This window comes from Pteropus medius, unplaced genomic scaffold (assembly GCF_902729225.1).
Source record: "Pteropus medius unplaced genomic scaffold, Ma_sr-lr_union100, whole genome shotgun sequence".
Classification (NCBI taxonomy): domain Eukaryota; kingdom Metazoa; phylum Chordata; class Mammalia; order Chiroptera; family Pteropodidae; genus Pteropus; species Pteropus medius.
In genome coordinates, this window is record NW_024346062.1 from 605,001 (window position 1) to 629,186 (window position 24,186).

General features: G+C 34.9%; 1 protein-coding gene and 1 pseudogene across 1 annotated transcript in view; one reads left to right on the forward strand and one right to left on the reverse strand.

Annotated features, from left to right (window-relative positions):
- TBCA (tubulin folding cofactor A) overlaps positions 1 to 24,186 on the reverse strand; it is a 61,864-nt gene that overhangs the window by 35,344 nt on the left and 2,334 nt on the right. The gene's annotated exons all lie outside the window — the stretch shown is intronic.
- LOC120612618 (uncharacterized) lies at positions 19,021 to 19,139 on the forward strand (annotated as a pseudogene).

The window sequence follows — 24,186 nt, forward strand, 5'->3', positions numbered from 1 at the left end:
GTGATGGACAGTTAACAACTTTTTTTTTTACTCTTTTTTTTTTTTAGGAGGAGAAACTTCCAGAAGACTTGAGAAGTAATTTTTAGGTAGCAGTTCGTTAATTTAATATTCAGGGTGGACTTTACTGATAGTTGGAGAAACCTATTACAATCTTTTCTCCTTAAAGTACTTTTAAAGAAAAAATGAAAATACTTTTCCAATTAGTGATTTGGGACACTACTAAAATCATTTTCTAGAGCTATAGCTTTTTCACAAAGTGACAAGTTTCCTATTTTAGAATTTCTCTTAATCTTAAACAATTTCTTCTCTGAACAAATGGGTGTCTATGTCCTATAAAATCATATATCTAGGTTTTACATATTATGAAGAGATTTTGGTTTATTGATATCTTGAGTAGATATAAAGGATCACAACATTAAGGATAGGCTGTTAACTGGATACTCAATTTTCACTGAGATTGCAAATGCCAAATTAGAAATAAACTTTTAATGCACATAATCTGTTCCATTTTCCCCTCAAGGGAATTAATTTTTCAAAGGAAATTTCATTTTGTTTATCTACCTAGGCATGCCTCATCACTCTAGCTCTTTTTCAGTTATCCAGATTTTGCTTTCCTTGTGGATTTTCTTACACTCCTTCTTCCAGGTAATTAATATAATTTAAATAAAACAATATTTAACATAACTCATGGCACCAAGCATAACACCACCTCCAATTTAATATAATGCCATCATTACCTTTGGTATGATTCATATATCTTTTAATTTTCCTAAAACAGTATTAACCATTTTGATGAAAATTCGATTTTAGCTTTCTTTGTATTGAGTATTAATTTTATAATTCTATTCTATTAAAAAGTAAACATACTAAGAGTGTTCAAGTTTATTTAGTTGAATTTGTCCTTCCATTCCCATATACTTACTATTTACTTTTCTATTGTTTTTTACATATTTTACATGCATTCTGAATGGTGTCATTAGCTGTTGGCAAACTCAAGAATGCCAGTTTTATATGCCCTACACATAGGTTTACATTATTATAAAAAAAACCAAAACAAAACAAAATAGGATTACCACCACTTAAAAGATATTCCCTAAGCAGGAATTCATTCATTTAAAATAAACATTAATTGTGCAACCACTACTACACAGCACTTAACTAGACATAGTTCATCAAAGGTAAGTTGGTTCTAAGCTAAAAATCTACCTGGAAAAAAATTATGAAACATTAGGAAACAACTGTTCTCTTTACCTCCACAATGCAGCCTTCAAACTGTCCCAATTCCTCTGCTTACTTAAATAATCAAATAAACAGAAACAATGCCTATAGAATTCCAAATTTCTCCAAAAGACATTAAAGACCCTGTGGGTATATTTCTCCTCATACAGTCCATGCTTCCTCCACTCCTGCACTCCTATCATAATGTCCATGCTATGCTCAAAACATGTCCTATTCACTGAGCTCTGGAGATTTTTATCTTATTACTTTTGCTAAGATGAAGTGACTCCTCTTCCCTATCTCCATCTCCTAATCTTCACTACTCACTCACTCAAGATCTACCTCAAATGTCATCTCTTCTGAGAAACCTTCAACTTATCTAGCAGTAGAATTTTAATTCTCTTAAAATGATTTCTTCTCCAAATAACTGACCTAAATTGTTGTATCTTGATAACATGCATCTATATAATGCTTTGTAATTGAGCTACTTGAACAAATAGTATCTCAAATAATAACCATTTGGTATAATCACATTAAAAATCATATAGATGATGGATATTAGAGACTTAACATTTAATAACTGAAACAATGGAATTTAGTTTTAACAATAAGAGACCTAACATTTAATAATTGAAACAATGGAATTTAGTTTTTAGTTTAAACTAAAAGCATATGTGTATACATGGTTTCTGGAACCCAGAAAGAACTTCTGGAAATATATTATAAAATATCCCCAAAAGTTTTCTAAAGGAAGATGGATCTTATAATTGAATAGTTTTCTTGCTTATTTAAACCAACCATTAGAGCCACTCCTGGGGTTTTTGACATAAATATGAATAGGCTTATGGTGCTAAGGAATCTACCATAAGCCCATCTTCTTGGCGTGGATGATCATTTGCAGATCCGATTCTTATACTTAAAGTATAACCCAAAGCCGTTGTTAAAAATGAAAAAGCAGGCAGTCAATTCCTCAGTGAAACATGAAAAGCTAGCTCATGTCCGGTGACCACTTTCCGCTATCTTAGGCAAACAGTGCATTATTTAAATGTTAGCAGTGGGATTATTTATGTGATGGGAATTTTAAGCAAAGTACAATATTTCGTAAATTGGTTTATATAAGAAGTCATCCATCGATGCACCTACTCAGGTCAAATAAAAGTTAAGCAATGGAATGTCAGGTGGCCTGGGTTCTAGTTCCAATTCTACTTTGTAATGTGATCGTGGGCAAGCAAGCTGCTTAATTTCTCTAGGTCTCAGGTTCAACATCTGTAAAATGAAGAGGATGAACTAGATGATCCCTAGAGTATGTTGCAGCTCAAAAAATGGAAAGGAAGAAACACATCTTAAATTCATTTTATCAACAGAACTTAAACTATTGGCACAGACTGATACTTTTTTCCACTTATTTACGAAGCTGATAAATAAGTCTAAAACTGACCCTAAAATGCTTATTTGGGTTTTTCAGGTCAATAAATCTCGTGCTTTAAAGTTTAACTATCAATTTCCCTTCACTTTACTGATGTATTTCATCTTTACATCTTGTTTCTTTCCAATTCATGATATAATTCATCTCAGTCCGGTGTTTCATCAATTTAACAGTTCTAATTGCCTTATTATCTGCTCCGGTGCAGTAGTAAAGCCTCTGAATATTTCATTTACCTTACCAACAAGAAAATCCCACATATCTCGGCCTTAAGGATATTGCCTCTACCTCTTGGATGAACAGAGGCATGAAGAACTTAAGCTCTCTGAAAAGCCAATATAATCTATCACTATTTAACTGTTTGTCAATGTTTATGCCTGTCTCAACTCACATTTAATGGGGCTTTTTATTGTTATTTTCCACTATAAAATTTTGAAGACACCTAAATGTCACTAATTCCCCTCTAAGTTTAGCATGTATACTGCAACATTACTTGGGAGACACAACGATAAGGTGCAAATGCCTTTATATGGCCTTAAGCGAGTTACTTGTCTATCTGAGCCTCACTTTCCCCATGTAAAATAGGAAGACTAACTACTCTACAATGTGGTAATGAATATAAAATAAGTATAGTTCCTGGTCCAATGTTGCATATATAAGAGGTATTCAGTAACTGTTCGTCCAATCCTTCCCATACCAAGGGCTCCCACTTGGCTGTGATTCTACTTGTTGAACTGGCCAATCTGAAAATGGAATCTAGTGATTAGATACTTCTTTAGGAGTGTTTTCAAATAGCTGGTTGTAATCCATTAATCAGGGTTGTAATCCAAGGCTCCTGATATCAATTCACTGGGTTGTTATCAGGGCTGTTTTAATAGAAGAGAATTTAATGGAACTGGAAATATCAGAGTATGTCACAGTGCTAAAAATAGGAATAGTTCATTGAACTCTGTTCCAGTTTTACATATGTACACGTAGTCATGTACTATGTCATAATGCAAAATAAAATATATTTATTACTCTGGGTTGGAACAGAAAAGTTTGAAATACACTCCTCTATTGAGAAATCCAGTTATCTTTGGTTGGATTGCTTCACCTCCCTGCCCATCATCCCTAGGGAAACGTACTACCGGGACCAGTATTTCAAAGTCAAAAGAGGTCCACCAGCACTGTTCCTCTACAGAAACAGTTTATATGTATGTTTGAGGTTAGTAAGACCAAGGAGCAGAAATTTAATTCTTTCCTTAGAAATACCTTTCTTAATTATTCATCAAGTCCGCATCTCATATTTTTCTTCTTTTGAAACACAGTATAAAGTAAAAGGCTCCTTGGGGGCCTTAAAAAAAAGATTTAAAGAAATTTACAACCATAAATCCAGTTATCCAAATAAGAATGAAACATTACAATCTAAAATGTAATCCATAACCACAACTTTCAGTACACGAAAATTTTAGGAGAATATTTATTTTGTCTTAAAGCAGAGCCAAATTAAATGGGAGTTAAGGGAAGGCTTTCCCAAGAAAGTGATGTCAAGGTTAGGAATTGATGGATGAGTAAGAATTAGCAGAGCAGAAAACAAAGAAAGGTTATGTGGCAGGAGTAGCAAGCAGGAAGGCAGCATTCTAGGCACTAAGAAGTACATGAAAGATTCTACAGCAAAAGAGAATATGGAAAGTTCGTCTGAGAATTATGTAAGGCTGGTTCACTGTATGTGGAGAATAGCAAGGGATATAAAGCTAAACAACAGAAGGGAGGGCCAGAATGTAATCTTATAAGGTCATATTAAAGAATTTAGATATTTCCTAAATGTAATTGAGTCATTTCAGGTGAGTGGCATAAGCATATTTACCTTTTAAAAAGATCACTATGATTACAATATGGAGAATGCAATAGAGAAGGGCCATAGACTAGGGCCAGACAGACGAGGGAGTATAGCAGTAATCCAGAAGAAAAATGGTGGTGCCCTAGTCAAGGGTAGAAGCTGTGGGAATTAAAAGATGTAGATAAAGTTGAAAATTATTTTAACCATGGTTAAATGATGGATGTGACAAAACAAGTGAGCAGGAGAAGCCAAAGGTAACTGGGTGTGGTAGTGCCACTGCCTGAGAGAAAGAGCCCAGGAGGAAGAGTGTGGGAAAGGAAAAATATAAACTATTTCTTTTTAGATCATGTTATGTTTGAGGTGCCTATGCCATTAAAGTAGAAATGTCCAGAGGTAGCTGGACTTAATCTGCACTGATCCACATTAGTATATAGGTGACCTTAGTTTCACTGCTGTTGTTAACGAAAGAATCAGACTACAGTGAGTTAAGAAGTGACTGAAAAGTCGGAGTGTGGAGCCTGTGAATACAGATAACTCTTCTGATAAGTTTGGCTCCTAGGGAAGAAAATGGGATAAAGGTTTTTGCTGTTGATTCCTTCAGATGTGAGTGACTTCAGGATGCTAGAATACTTATTAAGAAGCTGATAAAGAGGTTAAAGACATAGAAAAGAGAAGAGACAAACACATAAGGCTAGAGGATGGTCTTCAGAGCACAGGTAGAATGTTGGCTTTCAATAAAAGGTTCAGGTCTTTGATTCTAAGAGGAAGTAATGAGGAAAGTAAGAGTTTTGGCGCATGGGATACACACAAAGAGCAACTGATTCTGCCATTAGCCAGGGAAGACTTCACGAAAGAAGCAATGATTACGAAGAGAGCTAAAAATTAAGAACTAAGAAGTATTATTATGAAGAACTGTGAGCATTGACTCATCAGCCAGTCATTTAGCTACAAAGTAAACACTTCTTGATTAACTAACTTTAAGGCACTATCCTGGATTCTGAAGACTACAAAGCGAATAAAGCATGTTTTGCCACTCTCAAGGAGCTTCATCCTTTAATGGACAAAATAAGTGAAATGTTACCTGAAGCCCATAACCCAAAGCAAATAACATTGATTCCTTCTTTCTACCTCTTACTCTCCCATTCTATTACTTTATGTCTCCTCCTTCTATGTGACTCTCTGCTCATCCCTCCTCTTCATCTCCCTACTTTATTAGCCATAAAACTGGATGAAAAAGGGGTTCTTCCAGAAAGAAACTTCACAGGGTGATCCGATCATAAATTCCTAACTGGGCAGGTCATGAGAAGCACTCACACCCCAGGCATATAACTTTTTTAGTTATAGGTTTATCTTTGCCTTAAGCAAACCCTGTCCATCTTTCTGTGCACCGAGGTTAACATACCTTTGAAATAAGCATAGCCGCCCTCAAGAGAGCACATAATATTTTAACTATTCTGTAACCCAATCTCTGCCTTGCTTTCTCCCACCTTCATGTAATCTTCCGTACTTTCCCTCAATTTCAAGTGCATAAAGAAGCTGTAAATTCATTCTTCAGAAGCACTTGAGATCTTGCTTCCTGACATGTCGTCAGTTTGACTCAAATAAACCCTTATAAAAAATTCTCTACAGGTTTGGACATTTTTTACATCAACAACGTTAATGGTCTCCAAGAGAATAGAGAAGACACTGGGGACTTAACATTTGAAGACTTAACTCTCAGTAAATACCCCCAAATGTTCATGTAATATAATTTTGCTGAAATACGATTATGAAGATTATGAGCTGTGAAGATGATATTCAGCAACAAGTCACCAATATGGTGAATGAGTCTGACAACTGTCTCAATGTAGCTTTTCTGTTCTTTATTTTGTCCTTGTGTGATATAACTCTAGTAAATGAATTAAAACACAAGTGAAAAAAAAACATTTTGTTTCTTTCAGGAAAAAGATCCAGAAAACAAAGTAAATTGCTAGCGGTAGGGATAACAGTAAGTAAAGGAATCTAAGAAAATTACTGTTTGCAAATTTGGGGATCTGAAAAGATCTCAGAACACACCGCTCAACAAAACATAAACTGTCTATTGTATTTTTCCCCATTTCTGTAACACTATCAACATGACAAACAAACGCCAGAAAATTCTTGATTGGCTGAAATCTGGAATAACTATCTCAGATTCTTAAAGATTTGATAATCAACTACAGAATTAAGAAATTTTATCACACCATTAGACTCAAAAGACTAGCTAGGAGAAATAAACGCCAGAGCCAAAAGTTAATGCTGTACTTAAAAATAGCATATAATGGTTAGAGGCATGGACTTAGAGACCTAAACCCTAGATTATAGAATCTATTTTGCTGCTTAATAATTCTGTGCTCTTTCGAAAGTCACTTAATTTCTGGGTTTGCCAAGTCCTTGGAGAAGAAAACACTAAGATGGGATTAAACATGCAGGAATTTTATCAGTGCAAATACTCAGGAGAGAGGAAATGGGAAGGTAGCTGGAGAAGGCTGGGAGAGTCATGAGACAATAATGCAAGTCGGACCCTGAATGAAGGAGTGAGGAAAGGTTAGGAGAAAGTACCCAAGATTGCCATGCAGTTTTAGCAAGGCCTGGGGAGTCCTCAAGACAAAGTTGGCTGTTAAGTGAATCCCACGTCTCCCAGGAAAAGGTGCATCTGCCACTGGCTGTCAGCAGGTTACAGGAAGCAAGGCCTTGGTAAAAATGTAGTAACAGATTTCACAGTCTAGTAGCTGGGCCCCTTGGTTATTACACTCCCTAAGTATGGAGGTCTTCAGGTTCCATTCTCATGGCCACTGCAACTTCTTCTAAGAATTTTCACATCTATAAATTCCTTATTTTTGTCTTTCCTATTTCACAAGGTTGTGCCAAGTATCATAGAAGGCACTAGGAATATACTGGTGAACAAAAGTAACATGGTCTTTGCCCTCAAAGAATTTACACTCTACTGGAAGATACAAAGAAGCAAAGAACAAGTAAATACTGTATGGATCATTCAAACTGTCACTTACCTAAAAACCTATGATGGATACTGCTTATAGGAAAAAAAATTATATTTCTTAGTATGACATACACAACTGGGTCCTAATTTATCAACCTAATCTCTTACTAACTCCTCGGTCCCCACACACTCTAAATGCTCTAGGTACCACAAACACTGACTCCCAATTGTATACTGAGTTACATCCTTCCATGCATTTATTCGTACAGTTCTATCTAGAATGTGCCTTCTACTCGGCCTCAAGAGCCCACTCAAAGGTCCCTTGTGATAAGCCTTCTTTAACCCTAGAGGAGTGGTTCTCAACGGGAACAATTTTATTCCCTACCCCTGACCCAGGGGAGCACAGTGACAATTTTGGTTGTCATGTGTATGTGTGTGTGTGGGGGGGTACTACTGGAATCTAGTGGGTAGAGGCCAGGTATGCTGTTAAATACCCTACAATGATAGCCTTCCCAGCCCCCAACAAAGAAATATCCAGCTCAAAATGTTAAAAGTACCAAGGATGAAAAACCCTGCCTCAGAGGCAGTTTGTTATAACTTTGTCTGGGCTGACAAAGAGGCTTTCTGTCCTTACCTCCATAACTTTTGTCTTTCTCTGACACTGGAAGCTCCTTGAAAACAGAAATGTGTTATCCATCTTTCTATATCCAATACTTCACACAGTCAGTCTCATCTCTTTTACAAATTTGTCAAAGTAAAAAAAGGTATAGTCAGTGTACTCATGTCACTCAACAGGTGCTCTCATCCTGGCTCTACTACTTGCTGTTTATCTTTGGACAAATTACTTACACTCAATTTCTTCATCTGTTAAATGGGGATCACTACAACCACTTCACATAAGAACTGTGACAGTTAAGAGACACACACATGAAATGGTTAGCTAATGTATGGCACATAGTGAATGCTCAAAAATATCGACTTAACACTGATGTTCCCATGCCTTTTTGTGTTGCCAAAATAAGCAAATGGAAGCTAAATATGGGGGCAGAATTGCAGAATTTCAGAAGCAGAAAACATGAGAATTCAGCAATTGAATCATAAAAGTGATACATGACTGCCTTTCCCTTTTCAGCATTTTTCTCATTACACATTGGTTTCAAAGCAGTACTTTGTATAATATTTGTAATTCAAAGTGCTATCTTTGCTACTAAAATGAATTTAATTTAGGTCACAAACTTAATAAGTGTAGTAACACTGTATTCTAAGTGAAATATCACCAATTTCACAATCTCATCCATCAAATAAGGAAGACACTAGTCTGAATGAGTATAAATCTCATCATCTGATATTAAGGAATGTTAAGCTAAGATATATCATGTGTTATGTGTTACCAAGTACTTATGAATCCTCTTTCAATTAAGAACTGGTGATGGTGTGGGTGGTCGATTTGGGCAAAAAAGTGAATAACAAAGTTCGGGTGAACAGTGGTCAATATTTAGAATAGTGCCTTACACACAGTAAATGTTATATAAGTAGCTGTTGAAACAAATCCAATGAAAGAATCCGCAGGCCTGGAAAAATTTATCACAGTCCAAACTAGCAGTAGTAATAGCTGACAGGGTGGTACCAATTATCATCTCACATCTTCTCTCACCAACATTGTTCAACTCAGCTTATTGGAAAATATTTTTCCCATGGAAGGAAAGACAGGAATTTTCAAGGGCTGTGGTAGCCACTTAAAACTGCAAGAAAGATGAGCTTCTGTATGCTTGCTGCTGGGGAAAGAATTGGTTGTTGATGTTCTAAAGGTTATAAAACCTGCATATGAAAAGTGAACAGTTTTTGTCCATCAGGTTCCCAGTAGGGAACTTCAGCCTTTAGAAACATCTCAAACTTGCCACTCAAGATTTGTTTCACTGTTTCAATTATTTCTGATTTATGAAAATAAAATTCCAGCCAAGTAGGACATTAAATTGGAGAATCTGATACTAAAATAATATGGAAAAAAGGATTTACCTTATTTTAACTTTATAGAAAGCACCTATTCCAAGATAGGGAAAATTGTTCGGTATAATATACACTTGATCTTAACTAATCCTAGCAAAAAAATTATGCCCCAACACTACTACCTTCAGTAATAAATTCAACACCTATGCCCAAACCTGCTCTTCATATATTAACTTGTAGTGATAATAATAAATCTATAAACTGCATAAAGCAGTCTCTCATAACATTTTGCTTCATTTTTTCCCTTGGTTTTGAATAGGCATGAGAAATAATAGAAATGCACTTTGAGTATGTATCATTCACTTTTGTGGACACTAAAAATGTACCATGTGGACAAATTAGGTACTATACTCATGTTTCGACTTCAGAGAATATCAAAGCCCCTAATTTTTTGTAAAGTCTTAATTTATCTGAATCATATACATCACGACATTATTTAATCCAGTCAATATATTCTTCATTTACTGATATCATGCAATCAGCTTCCTCAAGATAAAATTATTTTAAAAACCAAGTCAAATACCTATTAGCTTTATATCTGGAATTATTATAAAACATAAAATATCCAAAAACTATTTACTAATCTTTAAAAAAGTGTTATAAAAGCAATGTACCTAAATAAAAATTTAAATTACTATTCTATGTGTAGGTAGTTAGCCTTAAAGTTTACTTACATTTTAAAGGAAATTAGACTGTTAAAATCCTCCCAGCTTTCAATAATACACACACACACACACACACACACACACACACACACACACACACTCATGCATCAAATATTTAAGAATTAGACTTATTTCTGGAAAATAACAAATTATTTCTAATACTTATAATTTTATAGATAAATAATATAGTGGAAATTTTTTTGAAAAAATTCTGGCTGTAATATGTAAAAAACAAAACAAAACACCCAAACCCAAGAACAATCACTTTTACATTCTCTGTCAGTGAAAAATATATCAGTATTTATTCCTCCCATATAATTTCTACAAAAAAGTTTTTACCTACAGTAATAAAAATGTAATGTAATATTACTTATTACATTAAGAACTCTCCAAAAGACTATATAGAATCTAAACTTTCAGAGCAGTCAACACTTCTCAAAAGTAATCTGGAAAATGCACTGGGTTATAGGAATCAAATACAGCAAGTGGCTGTAACAGTTCACTAATGTATCAAAAGCTTAGAAAGGGAATAAAAAAAGTGTTAGTCTTTCTTTAAAAGGCTAATGTCTATTAACAGCTTAAAACAGGGCACAGTAGGGGGTTAATATGTTGTTGTCTGAATCACTTTCATCAGTTTAAGTACCTATTAGTCCTTATTAGCAATGTACACGCAAGGTGCTATTGGTCTTTTAAAGTTTTTTCTACTTCTTCTCAGTCTATTTGCCTAGATTCTTTGGCAATAGTGTCTGAAACAAAGTTTAGATTTGTATTTTTCTTCAGAGTTTATATTTTTGAATTTTAAATTTGCATTTAAAAAATGTTTTCTCCTTTTAGGACTCTGTTCAAAAGTAAATTGTTCAGCCATTCTACATACTCAATGTTTTTATCTTACAATTTTCAACAATATGAAAATACATACTCTTCAAAATTTCTTCAAAGAGGAGAAATGAAGATGATCTCAGGAACCAAAGCAATTCACATGCTCTCCCAAGTAAGATCATTAATGCAGAACTGAATACAAAATGTATTTTCACAGAGTAAAGCTGGCCAGTTTATTAAACTTAGTGCTAGCATCAGTGGTTATTCTTTACATATCACAAAGTTATCAAATGATAAAACTGAAAAATAACTTAAGATCAAAGCTCACTGAACCTAGTTTCAAGGATCTGTGGACAAAAAAAAAAAAAAGAGGTTCTGTAAAAAATCTAATTGAAAGTAACCTAGGGTGATCTTATCATAATTCCCAACTGGCCATGTCATGGTCGGTAATCACACCTCAGGCCTATAAAAGGTTTATCTTCACCTTAAGCAAGCCCTGTCCATTGTTTTTGTGCATGTAGGTTAACACACCTTTGAAGTGCCCCTTTTCGGACCTCTCTAATCTTGTTATCTATCTTGTACCTTGCTTTCTCCCATCTTCATGTAATCTTCCTTACATTCTCTCCTTAATTCCAAATGTATAAAAGAAACTGCAAAGCTGTCATTCTCTGGAGCATTTGAGATCTTGCTTCCCAGCATGTCATCAGTTTGGCTCAAATAAACTCTTATAAAAAAAATCTCTACAGGTTTGGATATTTCTTACATTGACAGACCAAAATGTGAATACAATCTAACTTCAAAAAATATTTATATATATATATTTTAGAACAGAAAAACTATTCTGAAGAATTCACATTTGTGAAATGACATGGTATACTGCAGTAATTTTAGAAAGTTTCCCAATTCTAGCTCTATAATAATTGGCTGGGTAATCCTGAGCAAATTAATCACCTCTCTTGTCTGTTTTGGGGGTAAGAGGGCAGGGGAAGAAAGAGGGACAGGGTATACTTCATCGCTCTACAATTTAGTGTTTCAAAAGGAAAAGATTTTCTCCTTTTAGGGCTATATTCAGAAGTGAAGTTAATTTAAACTGTTTAGCATACCTATATGCCTTATCTTGTCATTTTCAACAATGTGAAAGTACTTTCCTAAAAGAAAAAACTAAACATACTTGGGCATTTCCACTTATACAGTTTAATTCTTTCCAGACCAAAAAAGTGTTAAACTACATGTTAACAAAATACTGTATAAAATCATAATCATTAGTGGGATTACAAGTAGATAAAACTCTTTGAAGGGCAACTTATCACTAGCTCCCAAAATTTAAAACACATGCTACTTGAGCCAGTGAAGGGTAGCAGAATATGTCACCCCAAAATATACCACTTTGGCATGAGGATAATTTTGAGCTGAAGGAAACTTCAGAAAAAGCAGATACATGAAAAGTAATCTGCCATCCCCCTATTTACTTAAAAGCAGAACATAAATTTGTAAAAGTGTCTCCCCTCCTCTCTCTACCACAAAACCAAAGTTAATCACCAAAAACAACTCTAGACCCTTATTAGCCCAGAGATGGCACCAGCGTAATCTATATAACAAACTTTCCTGATTAGCCCTTAACTTCCATTAGTTCTCCCATAAATATTTACCTTCTCACAATTTATCAGAAACCCAAAGTCCTTTTCCTTTGGCTGTCACTTCTCTACAATTTATTGTTCTAGTGTTAAGATGCTATATAAGGTCAAGGTCTAACCACCCCTTTGAGTTACACACTACTAAGTAACCCATGTGTTTGCATGTTACTAAACTTCTGGGTTTTTTTCTCTTATTAATCTGTCTTTTGTCAGTCTAATTTACAGGTCCCGGCCAGAGTATTTACCATGGTAGACAAAAAAGTTTCTCTTCCTCTAAACCAGCAATTCCACTTATAGGAATTTATTCTACAGATATATCTGCACATTTGTAAAACTACATATATGCATGAAAATTCATTGCACTATTTTACAAAACAGTAAAATACTAGAAACAATATAGAGGCCCACCAATATAAAACTGGTTTAAAAAAATGTGGTATGTCCATAGAAAATAATACTTTGCAGCCATTAAAAGGAACTGAGGCTACTCTATATGTTCTAACATGGAAGTGCAAAAAATGCAATATGCAAAACAGTGTCTAGAGAATATACTATCATTTATTTTTGAAGGCATAAATGTAAATACTTATGTAGGCACATAATATCTTCAGAAGGATACAAAAGCTCACACACACGTGTGCGTGTGAACATACACACACACACAAATGAGTAATGATATTGGTTCCAAGATGGAATAACTGGGTGGCTTGTGACAGGGGCAGTAGATTCATTTCATTGTCTATCTTTTTGTTCCTGTAGAATTTTGTGCCATGTCTATGATAAAAATTGTTCGAAAGACTGTACTAAAGTATTTTAAGATATATTAAAGGATGGTGATTTCTGTTCTCAAGAAACCTAAAATGTCACAGAGAGTAAATTCATCCATTTTGTAATATTTATCAAGAGTCCTTTTTGTGCCGGGCCTCTGGGTAATGTGTTCCTGTCTTCACGGAGTTTATATCCTAGTGGAGATTAATGTATAATATTATAATGGCTAGAGAGGAAAACTAGATCAAGTAAATCAGAAAGCAGACTTCTGACAATCGTAATTTTCATATCACTATCCAGAAATAAGTGAAAACAGTCTGAGTTTCCCTAAAATAGATTAGCAGGAGCAAAAGGAACAGTGACAGACGTTAAGAAGAAGTTATTAGAAGCAGGAAGCGTAAGAGACATATTAATGACTGACAATATTACATAAAAGCAAGAGACAGAAAAAAATTTAGAGTAAACATGAAACCAAGTTATCACACAACATAATTCGAGCATCCTCCAATTAGGGACTCAGTCATACTACAAAGATGTTTATTATAATCAGGTTTTTAGAGATCTCAATAGACATGTTTTCCATAGGAAAAATACTATACTAGATGTTAAACTTCATAAGCTGTCCCACAAAAGCCTATTTAACCCTAATATTTCAATGTGCATGAAACACTTTCCACAGATTACTATGTATACTATGAATAATTATCTTTCTAATAAGGAAAAAAAAAATCAGAATTCCAACTTGGATGCCAAGAATGCCTCCTAATTTATTGCAGTCCTTATCACAGAAGTGGTGACTTTTCTGCCTCTTGGAGGTAGGATGAGGGACTGGAACAGAAGGAAGAGCAGAGACTGTGAAAACAGGTTTCAAAGCAAGATAGGTTCATCTATTTTTTTCCTCCTCCTCTCTCTCATGCCCACTAAAGAACAGCACTGAGCTGGAGAAAAGAGTTGGGAAGTGAGAGGAAGGGATGAAAGAAGACAGCTTCTCTTCTCTACTTCTGATGCAGAGGATCAGATCTTAACAGGACACTGAAATGAATAGAAACAGGGGGGCCAAAGTTGAGCCTAAACTAACAGCAGAATTTACAAAACAGAGACAGAGGGAAGGAAGGAAATTCCTAAGCAGTTCAGTAAAGGAAATCACTTCTCACGTTATACATAGGTATACATAAATTAGAGATTAGAGTACTGCTATCAATCAGTACTCTATCACAAGTAACATGATTCATTTCAAGAGATTTAAACAATACAGGGATATTTTTGGCTTGTATAACTAAAATCCAGGAGAGGATCTGCTTCAAGGTTGTCTGATCCAGCAGTTCAATAATATCAAGAAATTTCTTTTTGATTCTTCAATACAAACTTCATCCCAAGGTCAGATTCCCTAGTGCTCAAGGAAGGCTGCCAGACACAGAATTACATGGAAGAAAGTACTTCTGTCCCAGAATTCTAAGGAAGGGTTCTAAAATGTACCTGTTTACATCAGTCTAAATCTCGTGCCTGCTCAAAATCAATTTCTGTAACCAGGAAATGGAATCTGATTAGCTAAAACTACTCAGAGGCTCACTCCTAAACTCGAGGTGGAACAGTTCCCCTCGAAGAACTATGGGCTGTGTATATGAGGGGAAGGACAACGAATACTGGAATGAAAATACAGGTAGAGATCAAGAGAAGAAAAAAAAAGATACTGAGGAGCCAGCCAGGATTCACTACAAGATCTTCACAATAAAGATCTAGAGTTAACACAAAATATTATATACTACTCCCCACTTAAAAGAAAATCATTAGGATTATTCTTTTTATGAAGCCAAAGTTGGTTTCTTACACTACTTCTATTTAATACTAAAAATGTTAATGTAGCTCTTTTTAATAAAAAAAAAATAAATATAAAATAAAATTATCTAGTTTGAGATCTAACATTTTCTAATTCCACTAGAGTATAAAAAAGAAGATATAAATAAATGGAAATAAACAACACCTTGCTCTTGGTTGGGGGAACAGGTAAAGAAGATTGAGGGTATATATATATATACACATATATATATATATATATATACACATATATATATGTGTGTGTGTCTGCTAGATTTTTAAACCTATCGCAATGACAAAAACATATGGTACTGGGTTAAAAATGAAACATTATCAACAATAAATTAAATTCTTCCTCTAGAAATGCTGCGCCAAACTTAAGAACTTAAGGTATCATACATCAGAATTAACAGAAATCACTCTCTCAAAAAGATATCTATACTCCTGTGTTGACTGCAGAATTATTTATAGTAGCCAAGACATGGAAACAACCTAAGTGTCTATTAACAGATAAATGTTATTTAGCCATAAAAACGGAAATCCTGCCATTTGCCACATGGATGGACCTTGAGGGTATTAAGCTAGGTGAAATAAGTCAGACGAAGACAAATACTGCATAGTCTCACTTATATGTGGAATCTAAAATAACCAAACTCATAAAAAGAGAATAGATTGGTGGTTACCAGAGGTGGGGGATGGGGTGGGGAATGGGTGAAGGTGGCCAAATAATAAAAACTTCCAGTTATAAATAAGTTCTGGGGATATAATGTATAGCCTGATGACTACAGTTAACAAAACTGTATTGTATATTTGAAAGCTGCTAAGAAAGTAAACCTTAAAATTTCTCATTACAAGAAAAAAATACTTATAACTATGTTAAATGACTGATGTAAACTAAACTTACTGTGGTAATCATTTTGTAATATATACATATGTCAAATCATGTTGTACACCTTGAATTAATACAATGTTATATGTCAATTCTATCTCAATAAAACGGGGAAAAAATCAAAAGAATTAACCTAACAACATGGGGGAAAAAATCTTTAAAAATATGGTTGGCCTCCTTTGGCTTTAGCTCCTGAACTACCTAGCGCCAAGGGTTTTTATGACCCACTATCCAGACCTCTATCTGCAAGCCTCCCCACCCCAGGTAACCTACACTGAATGCACAGTCCTGGAAACTGAATAGAGTTGCCCTTTTCAAAGGACCTGCTTCCAAACCAGGGAAAAACTCTGGATTGCCTGTGGCATACATATAATTCTACACAGGGCAGAAGGAGGTGATTAAGTATGTGGCTGTGGGGCTAGAGCCTCGTACCCTCTTTTTCCTCTCTTTATCTGTGGGACTCTTGTTTAAAAAAATCAAAATAATTTAATTTTTCTTACAAACTGAAGAACAAACAAAAACAGTATTAGAGTAAAATTAAGATGTCTACCAAGCTTTGGAGAGGATGTGGATCAATGAAAAGAACTTGTACAATGCAGCTGAGAATGGAAAACAATACGATCCCTTTGGAAAAGTTTGGCATTATCTTATAAAAGCAGAACATTCACATACCTGTGTGAATGGAACTTTGGAATCAAAGATTCATACCCAAGAAAGATTCTCATACATCATTACCAAAGATATGAACAAGAATGTACATAGAAACAGTAACCAGAACAATACACATGCCCATCGATAGAAGACTGAATAAATTGTGGTATTATCAGACAATGGAATATTACATAACAGTCAAAACAAATATACTACATCTAAATTTAAAAATATGGATGAATCTTACCAACATAACACTAAGTGAAAAATAATAAGTTCCAGAAGATATCCTTTGTATAAATTTAAAAAATAACTAAATGATATACTTAATATACAAATGATAAAATTATGAAAAATAAAAAAGCAAGGTAATAATAAACATAAGATTAAAAATAGTAGTTAACCCAGGTAGAGAGAGGAGCACATAATTAGATATGCTAGTCATTATTAGTTCTTGTGTTAGGCGATGGGCTTATATTGCTAATATATTATTTAAAAATAAATAAATACAGGCCTACAAAAAATAAAAAATGGTCATTCATGAACCAATAATGAGTATGTGGCATAAACCAAGAATTAAGATTAATTCAGTTCTGTGTAACTAAGATCCAAAGAAAGAAAATATTGTTGGGGCAACAATCTGGATCCATTTCTCATAGCAGATCTTAAAACTTCCATCTTTAACTCTACATTCAACAATTTTAAAAGGTCTGTAGCAATATTTATGCCAGTTATGGAGAAAAACTGACTATGGATGAGTTCAGTGTAATGTGATGAACCAAGTACATATTTGGGGAAATTTTCCACAAAAATACCTTAAAAAGTCTTAGCACTTATAGGAGGTCTCAGCTATGGGAAAATATACATGTAAAGGGAAATTTTCTATAAAGAAATACCTTAAAAATAGTATTAGCACTTATAAGGAGTCTCAGCTATGGGAAAATATACATGTAAAACACTTCATTCACTAATAATATAAATATCAGAGTGACTTATCCTCTGTTAGAATTAACTAAAAACGATTCAAGTCTGTCTCCTTCTTTTCATGAACCCAAGTCATTGCTAGTCATCCAAATGTAAATTCTCCATTTCGAATAAGAAAACATCTTACTTGACATCACATGGATCTCAACTCTAACCTCAACACCCATCTAGTCATTCAAACAAACACTGCTGAGTACCTACTATATACTAGACAATATGCTAATAGTACAAACATGGAGTCTTGCACCTCCAGAAGCTCAAAGAGTTGTACAATGCATCTCAAAGTGTGTTTAGAGGAACATATACAAAGTAATTACACAAACATTTGTAACACGCACAATTTCTTGGATCCTGCCCTACACTTATAGAATTAAAATCTTAGGGGGTAGAACCTGGGTAAATGTCTTTTTGAAAAGTACTCGGGTTCTTCTACATAAAAAATTTTTGAGAATTATTGTTCTAATAAAGTGCTTCTCAAAATCTTTGGTCTCAAAATACCTTTATACTCTGAAAAATTACCGAGGGCCTATAATTCTGATTTCGACACCAATTCAGATGTGTTTTTTCCCCCACACTGAGCAAATTCTGACACAACTGTGTGTTCTACAATTCAACTAAATTCTAACACTACCCACCTGGAGATAGTATCAGTTTCCACAGGTTAAAGGCTCAGTCCCACAAGACTGTCCCTTCTTAGGATGCCAAATTAAAGCCCAAGTTGTTACCTGTGCTTCAGACCAAACTGGCTATAAATCAGAGGTTCCAAGGACCCCCTTCTTTGGTTCAATTAATTTGCTAGCATTGCTCACAGAATTCAGGAAACTAGTGTACTCACTAGATTACTGGTTTATTACAAAGGCTATTAAAGGATACAAATCAACAGTCAGATGAAGAGATTTATAAGGTGAGGTCCTAAGAGCAGGACCCGTGGAGTTGGGGACCAGCACAGCACCATGAAGCTCTTTGAACCCTGTTCTTTTGGGTTTTTATGGTGACTTCATTACATAGGCATGACTGATTAAATCATTGGTCACAGGTTACTGATTCAATTCAACCTCCAGCCCCTTTTCCTGCCCTAGAGGTGAGGTGATGGAACTAAAAGTTCCAGCCCGTCCTTACTAACCTAGTTTCCAAAAGTCGCCTCATTAACATAACAAAAGACACCTTTATCCCTCTCTTTAATTATGAAATTCCCAGGGTTTTAGGAGCTGTGTCAGGAGAGAGGAGGGAGACCAAACATATTATAAATCGCACATCACAGGACTCAAGGAGCTTTTGTTCATGTAAATTATATTTATTAAGTTACTGTACTAGAAATTAAGACTGAGCAATTTAAAATTTTTTAAATTAAAAATTTAAATATATTGTCTACGGCCACGCTACCCTGAATGTGCCCGATCTTGTCTGATCTCAGAAGCTAAGGAGGGTCGGGCCTGGTTAGTACTTGGATGGGAGACCATCTTGGAATACCAGGTGCTGAAGGCATTGAAAAAAAAATTTAAATATATTTAATTCATCTAAAATAAACTAAATGCACGTGTTAACTATAACCTATTTTTATTGAACATAATAATATTTTCAAAAAAAGCATCTGGCTCTTCCCCTAAGTGGCCTGAGGTGACCTCTGAAAATGGTTTGCTATTCACCTGACCCAGAAACTCTCACAAAATCACGCAAATCAAGAGGTTCAAATCTTTGTGTTTACTTTAAGAACGCTCATGAAACTGCCCAGGCTGTCAAGGGTATGCATATCCAAAAAGCCACCAAGTATCTGAAAGACGTCACTTTACAGAAGCAATGTGTGCCATTCAGTCATTAAAATGGTGGAGTTGGTAGGTGTATCTAGGCCTGGTTGGTAGGTGGGGCTGTACACAGGGTCCTAAAAGAGTACTGAATTTTTGCTGCACATGCTTAAAAATGAAAAGAGTAATACTGAACTTAGGGATTTAGATGTAGATTCTCTGGTCATTGAGCACATCCAAGTGAACAAAGTTCCCAAGATTTGGAGCAGAACTTACAGAGCTCATGGGCAGATTAACCCCGACATAAGCTCCCCCTACAACTTTGAAAGGGTCCTTACTGAAAAAGAGCAGACTGTTCCTAAACTAGAAGAGGAGGTTGCACAGAAGATATCCCAGAAGAAATGGAAGAAAACAAAAACTTATGGCCCGGTAGTAAATTCAGCATCAAATAAAGTAAAAGCAGGAAAAAAAAAAAAAAAGCATCAAGGTTCTCATATCTGTTGCATTCAATCTGTTGCGATATCACATATATATCATCCGGAAAACTCCACTGTACAATTGTGAACAAATGAAAGTGAAAAAGGCAAATTATGTCACAGTATTACTGTGAAAATAACTGTAACCATGCAGATACCCAGAAGGGGTATTAGAGACCCCAACAGATCCTAGAGCACACTTTGGAAACCAGTGATAGGTACGGTGAATGGACTAGATAGCTAACTGTATTTTTAGTACTATTTTAGTGAAAACTACAAAGTTCTTTGAGAACACAGAAAAGGAAGAACTAAGTTTGGAGACGGCTAGGAAACCTTTACAGAGGTGGTGACGTCTGATTTCAGACTTGAGACCGAGTCCTTACATACTAGGCCCCACAAGATCTATACCCTCTCCCTCCTACTTTTTGGAGTGTCTCTTAACCCATCCCTTCTTTCACTTGGTTGCTGCTTCTCAGACTGACCAACTTTGCTTGTTCTTTTTCAAGCTTTCATATTTACTGTTCCTTCTGTCTGAAAGGCTCTTTACCCATATATCTCATGGTTGTTCTTGGCCACACCTGGCCATCCTGAAAGTTAAGGAGAGCTGTATCTCCGTATACCTGCAATCCATTCAGGGCCCATTCCTCGGGAAATTCTGCCTCACATTGTTATATATGTGCACTAGGAGCCATATTTAACAAGGTATATGGTAACACCATTTGTAAAAGTAAAAAACTGGGTAGAAAAATAAAACAATATTCATCAACATGAGAATGAAAAAAATACTAGTACATTCATACAGGAGAATGAATTGGAGCTGTTTCAACATGAATAAATCTCAAAAACAATATGCACAAAAAGTTATAAAAATATTCCTACAGTATGACACCATTTCCAATTGTTAAAATGTTAATTTATATTGTGATAGGTAACACATGACTCAAAATTATAAGAATTTTCTCCCATTTCTGTCCTCCAGATATACAGCTTCTCTCAGGAGACAACCAATGACTAGTTTCCTGTCTATCTATCTAAAGTTGTTAAGCAGAACAATACTATAATATGATTTATGTATATCTACATATAAAAGTTTAAAAATATGCATGGAAATGATAAAGACCAAATTCAAAATAATAATTACTTATAGGCAAAGAGGAAGAGGAACAGACTCAGAAAGCAGTACTTCAAATGTATCTAATAAATAAGCAATCTTTGGATCAGTCAGATCTATGATGTTATTAAAATATCAGCTCTATTTGGGCATATAAAACAGCATCATAGCAGGAATTACGTTTGTCTACAAATGTATTACTGGAAATGGAATAGATTATACATATAAACATTAATATTCTAAGGGTTCTGGACTATTTACAAAATTTTCCAAACCTGCTTCCTACAGATTTTCAAATGAAAACACAGAACACATTCATAGACAGAGACAAATACACACATAAAGGGATCAAAAGATCTTTCATTTCCACATTCAACTTGCAGAATATAGCTTGTAGTGGAAAAATCATGATCATGAGTGACTTTAACTTTCTCCCTTCCCAGCCTGAAAAGACATCTGGTTGCCAGCTGTGTAGCTCCTAAGAGTCAGTGCTTGCCAACTACTTGGCAGAAGGTAGTGAAGAGCTGACCACCTATAATCCATTTTAACACTGCCTTTGACTATCACTTTACAGAACTTGATACGTTACAGAAATTCCAAAAGGAGTTGGCTCAATTTCAAGGTAGGAAGTTGGCCATTTTGTCTTTAATTCAAATCAAAGATCATAAAATGAGAGAAGAGAACAAAGCTATTAAAGCTTATGGGAATAATTTACAGGGTTCATTCCTTAACCTATCGCAGATATTGTCCACCATACTTCTTCCCACCGTTACTTTAAATATGAGAAGTGTATAAATAGATGAAGCTAAACTGGGGAAACTGTTGTCTCTATGTCTACGTAAGTATATTTGTCAGTCATAGTTTTCACTTTTATGTCAGTATAATATATATATTCAGTGTATGTATAATGTATATCAGTATGGCATATATACATAGTACACGAATATATATAATAGCACGGAGTTTTATTTATCTTTGATGTTGTTTTAATGCCTGCTGTACAGTGTGTGTATTATATACACAGTTATATGTCAGAGGTGTAAACAAACTTGGGAAGACACTATAGTTTGGAAAGGTGCTTGCTTTATTAAAAAAAAAAAAAAATCAATACAATTTCCCCCACAGATTCGTGATGTAAAATTCTATAATCAAGGCTTGTAGATTTGTAATTATGGTATGTCAGCTACATTTAAACAAGAGTGTTAAAAGATTGTTAAAGTTAAACTAACACAATTGCAGTGTGAATTGTCCTAGTCTCATTCTAATCTACTGGTGTCACTTTCATTTAATCAGAGGAAAACTATGGGCCAATGTCAGTGCTATTTCCAAATGCCCAAATGTTCTTTCTTCACACTGGATTTTAAGCCATTACCAATCTAAAATGGTTACAAAAAGATATATTTAAGAAAGTACTTTTAATCCATTAATTCAAGATATATTTAAGAAAGTACTTTTAATCAATTAATTCACCACCATTAATTCACCACTAGTTTAGCAGGCTTTATTGAAAATAAGTTGCCTTTAAAGTTATTAACTTTTATGTTAAATAAATGAAAACATTTTGTTCTTGCAGAATTTCTTGAATTTACTATAACTCTAGTAAAAAAAAAACAAACTTACAAACACAAATCCTATTTGAAAACTTATTGTAGACATGTCATTTAACCAAAATACTATAACAACATTTAAAATACCCTATATTTTCACCTACATTAGATGAAAATTATTTTATAAATCACTATTTAAATTAATATTTTTAAAAAGTTACTCTGGCATGGATTCATACTTACGGGATGCATTTAAGTTTTAATTTAAGTAAGGCACAACATTCAATTCACAGCTATACTATGAGCAGACAGTCTCCAAATAACACAGAAAACAGTTACATTAGCTAGTTACAGAAAAGTTATAAATGCTAATCATCCTGGTTTGGGGTTTTCCCAGTTTTAGCACTGAAGGGTCCACATCCTGGGAAATCCGTTAGTCCCAGGTAAATCCAGGGCAACTGATGCCACCTAGACATAAAAGAAAGGGGTGGGGGGGGAGATAGGATTTTACAGTTCTGCATTAAAGAAGAAAATTGGAATAATATCTGGTAACATCCTGCTAGGGCTGCCAGATAAGCTGTGACCCAGTCAAGGATAACAGGAGGTCTAAGCAATCTTCCTGAAACATGGATCCAAATCTTTATAAAGAGCCTGCCAGACTCAAACCTACCAACTAATATCCACTAACAGTGAGTCGCATATAATTACCCATCCAGCTCCTAGTGCACACATCTCTCTAGTTTCACAGCCAGAATTAGTCCTGTAAAAACAATCCTGTTTCTGGGGAGGGGATATTTAAGAAGTCCTAGGAGTCAGAGGCTCAGGACCAAGTCAGCCTCACTGCTGTCCAATTCTCACCTTGGAAGCCATTCCTAGTAACTGAACTCTTTCCTTGCTCCTAAGGATCTAACCTCTCTCTTCAAATCCATTTCCACAAATTGGATACTTTGCCTTTGTTACCATGTGAAGTAACAAAGTTTCTTTAAAACCAGGGAACTGTAGGGCTTCTCCCTATTTTCCTAAGGCCCAAAATAATGCCCTTGAAACTTCCTTCTATTCCTTTCTAATATGGTTGCCACCCACTAGACTGCCTTCACCATTTTGCCAACATGCTGAAACACCCATTTTCCACTCATTGTTTGAGCTCCCTGATGCTAAATACCACCATCTATTTATCGCTTCTTTCCATACTCCCATAACATTCCACCTGCCTGTACAGATTTCTTCCTAAAACCCACTACAGGGAACTTCTGGATCACCTGAAGTATTCTGGCAGATCTGATTAGACACCAAACTCTAAGAATGCACCATCCCTAGTATAGTCCACCCAAACTGAACTCTTGAACTAATACTTAGAATATGTTTTTAGTGGCTCTCTATTCCTGGAGAGGAAAATAAAGGAATTGGGGGCATGAAAGATGACTTTAAATCTCTTCCAAATATAAGTTGTGACTTCTGAAGAGAAATGAAGCTATGGGAAATGAACTTCTGACTAGAAAAATGGTGCTGAAAATAGAAATTGGTTTTTAGACCATTGCTTTAAGAAACCAATGAACAGAATCTTGTTCACAAAACCAAGAACATGTCTGAACCATGAAACTAATCAAGAATCTTTGAAATTAAATTTGGAGAGAGGAGAAAAATGCATACTTTTAA